At 45.5% G+C, this 3,958-nt stretch overlaps 1 non-coding gene across 1 annotated transcript; it reads right to left on the bottom strand.

Annotated features, from left to right (window-relative positions):
- Window positions 1–235: 235 nt before the first annotated feature.
- On the bottom strand, window positions 236–322 carry TRNASTOP-UCA. The gene has a single exon. It is a non-coding gene; the product is annotated as a tRNA-Sec (tRNA).
- Window positions 323–3,958: the final 3,636 nt, after the last annotated feature.

The following is a 3,958-nucleotide window of genomic DNA, read 5'->3' as shown; positions in this document are numbered from 1 at the left end:
CCCTAGAGGCGGAGACCCTCCACATAATGTCCTGTCCCTACAGGCGGAGACCCTCCACATAACGTCCTGTACCTACAGGCGGAGACCCTCCACATAATGTCCTGTCCCTACAGGCGGAGACCCCCCACATTACACACAGGGGGTATATCGGGCTCCAGGTAAAAAGTCTCAGGGTCCCATTAGTCTGAGGTAGAAGGTGGAGTTAAGAGGTGAGGGTGGAGCTTGAGGCTGGCCCCGCCCGGAGGGTGGAATTGAACCACTCTGTCCTTCGACAGCTACAGGTTTGAAGCCTGCACCCCAGACCACTGAGGATCATCCGGGCGGAGGAGAAGGTGGCCGCCCTGCTATATAAGGGCCTGAGGTCCGGAGCAGCTTGACTCAGGGAGAGATCTGTGCGGCCCTCACTGACCGGTCACTGTCCCAGATGGAGCTGCAGCTGATGCCCGCGCGACTGTCGGCTCCTCCAGTGACCCCGTATTACTACAGTGGTCAGCGAAACCAGAGAAAAACGGGGGAGGGGCGTATGCTAATCGCCGCCGTGCATACTGGGCCGCAAGAAGAACTAAAAGGACGTGGGCGGGGCTAGGGCGGTGACAGAGAACCCCTTTATCTGTATCTACAGGATAAACATCATCTGCTGCAGTCAGAGAACCCCTTTATCATCATCTACAGGATAAACGTCATCTGCTGCAGTCAGAGAACCCCTTTATCTGTATCTACAGGATAAACGTCATCTGCTGCAGTCAGAGAACCCCTTTATTTGTATCTACAGGATAAACGTCATCTGCTGCAGTCAGAGAGCCCCTTTATTTGTATCTACAGGATAAACGTCATCTGCTGCAGTCAGAGAACCCCTTTATCTGTATCTACAGGTAAACGTCATCTGCTGCAGTCAGAGAACCCCTTTATCTGTATCTACAGAATAAACGTCATCTGCTGCAGTCAGAGAACCCCTTTATCTGTATCTACAGGATAAACGTCATCTGCTGCAGTCAGAGAACCCCTTTATCATCATCTACAGGATAAACGTCATCTGCTGCAGTCAGAGAACCCCTTTATCATCATCTACAGGATAAACGTCATCTGCTGCAGTCAGAGAACCCCTTTATCTGTATCTACAGAATAAACGTCATCTGCTGCAGTCAGAGAACCCCTTTATCATCATCTACAGGATAAACGTCATCTGCTGCAGTCAGAGAACCCCTTTATCTGTATCTACAGGATAAACGTCATCTGCTGCAGTCAGAGAACCCCTTTATCATCATCTACAGGATAAACGTCATCTGCTGCAGTCAGAGAACCCCTTTATCCATATCTTCCGTATAACCGTCATCTGCTGCAGTCAGAGAACCCCTTTATCATCATCTACAGGATAAACGTCATCTGCTGCAGACAGAGAACCCCTTTATCATCATCTACAGGATAAACGTCAACTGCTGCAGTCAGAGAACCCCTTTATCTGTATCTACAGAATAAACGTCATCTGCTGCAGTCAGAGAACCCCTTTATCTGTATCTACAGGATAAACATCATCTGCTGCAGTCAGAGAACCCCTTTATCTGTATCTACAGGATAAACGTCATCTGCTGCAGTCAGAGAACCCCTTTATTTGTATCTACAGGATAAACGTCAACTGCTGCAGTCAGAGAACCCCTTTATCATAATCTACAGGATAAACGTCATCTGCTGCAGTCAGAGAACCCCTTTATTTGTATCTACAGAATAAACGTCATCTGCTGCAGTCAGAGAACCCCTTTATCTGTATCTACAGGATAAACGTCATCTGCTGCAGTCAGAGAACCCATTTATCTGTATCTACAGGATAAACGTCATCTGCTGCAGTCAGAGAACCCCTTTATCTGTATCTACAGGATAAACGTCATCTGCTGCAGTCAGAGAACCCCTTTATCTGTATCTACAGGATAAACATCATCTGCTGCAGTCAGAGAACCCCTTTATCATCATCTACAGGATAAACGTCATCTGCTGCAGTCAGAGAACCCCTTTATCATCATCTACAGGATAAACGTCATCTGCTGCAGTCAGAGAACCCCTTTATCTGTATCTACAGGATAAACATCATCTGCTGCAGTCAGAGAACCCCTTTATCATCATCTACAGGATAAACGTCATCTGCTGCAGTCAGAGAACCCCTTTATCTGTATCTACAGGATAAACGTCATCTGCTGCAGTCAGAGAACCCCTTTATCTGTATCTACAGGATAAACGTCATCTGCTGCAGTCAGAGAACCCCTTTATTTGTATCTACAGGATAAACGTCATCTGCTGCAGTCAGAGAGCCCCTTTATTTGTATCTACAGGATAAACGTCATCTGCTGCAGTCAGAGAACCCCTTTATCTGTATCTACAGGTAAACGTCATCTGCTGCAGTCAGAGAACCCCTTTATCTGTATCTACAGAATAAACGTCATCTGCTGCAGTCAGAGAACCCCTTTATCTGTATCTACAGGATAAACGTCATCTGCTGCAGTCAGAGAACCCCTTTATCATCATCTACAGGATAAACGTCATCTGCTGCAGTCAGAGAACCCCTTTATCATCATCTACAGGATAAACGTCATCTGCTGCAGTCAGAGAACCCCTTTATCTGTATCTACAGAATAAACGTCATCTGCTGCAGTCAGAGAACCCCTTTATCATCATCTACAGAATAAACGTCATCTGCTGCAGTCAGAGAACCCCTTTATCTGTATCTACAGGATAAACGTCATCTGCTGCAGTCAGAGAACCCCTTTATCATCATCTACAGGATAAACGTCATCTGCTGCAGTCAGAGAACCCCTTTATCCATATCTTCCGTATAACCGTCATCTGCTGCAGTCAGAGAACCCCTTTATCATCATCTACAGGATAAACGTCATCTGCTGCAGACAGAGAACCCCTTTATCATCATCTACAGGATGAACGTCAACTGCTGCAGTCAGAGAACCCCTTTATCTGTATCTACAGAATAAACGTCATCTGCTGCAGTCAGAGAACCCCTTTATCTGTATCTACAGGATAAACATCATCTGCTGCAGTCAGAGAACCCCTTTATCTGTATCTACAGGATAAACGTCATCTGCTGCAGTCAGAGAACCCCTTTATTTGTATCTACAGTATAAACGTCAACTGCTGCAGTCACAGAACCCCTTTATCATCATCTACAGAATAAACGTCATCTGCTGCAGTCAGAGAACCCCTTTATCTGTATCTACAGAATAAACGTCATCTGCTGCAGTCAGAGAACCCCTTTATTTGTATCTACAGTATAAAGGTCAACTGCTGCAGTCAGAGAACCCCTTTATCTGTATCTACAGGATAAACGTAATCTGCTGCAGTCAGAGAACCCCTTTATTTGTATCTACAGTATAAACGTCAACTGCTGCAGTCAGAGAACCCCTTTATCTGTATCTACAGAATAAACGTCATCTGCTGCAGTCAGAGAACCCCTTTATCTGTATCTACAGGATAAACATCATCTGCTGCAGTCAGAGAACCCCTTTATCTGTATCTACAGGATAAACGTCATCTGCTGCAGTCAGAGAACCCCTTTATCTGTATCTACAGGATAAACGTCATCTGCTGCAGTCAGAGAACCCCTTTATCTGTATCTACAGTATAAAGGTCATCTGCTGCAGTCAGAGAACCCCTTTATCTGTATCTACAGAATAAACGTCATCTGCTGCAGTCAGAGAACCCCTTTATTTGTATCTACAGGATAAAAGTCATCTGCTGCAGTCAGAGAACCCCTTTATTTGTATCTACAGGATAAACTTCATCTGCTGCAGTCAGTGAACCCCTTTATCATCATCTACAGGATAAACGTCATCTGCTGCAGTCAGAGAACCCCTTTATCATCATCTACAGGATAAACGTCATCTGCTGCAGTCAGAGAACCCCTTTATCATCATCTACAGGATAAACGTCATCTGCAGTCAGAGAACCCCTTTATCTG

Source organism: Bufo bufo, chromosome 8 (assembly GCF_905171765.1).
Source record: "Bufo bufo chromosome 8, aBufBuf1.1, whole genome shotgun sequence".
NCBI classification, from domain to species: domain Eukaryota; kingdom Metazoa; phylum Chordata; class Amphibia; order Anura; family Bufonidae; genus Bufo; species Bufo bufo.
Note: the sequence above shows the minus strand (reverse complement) of the source record. Positions and strands in the feature narration are given on the sequence as shown.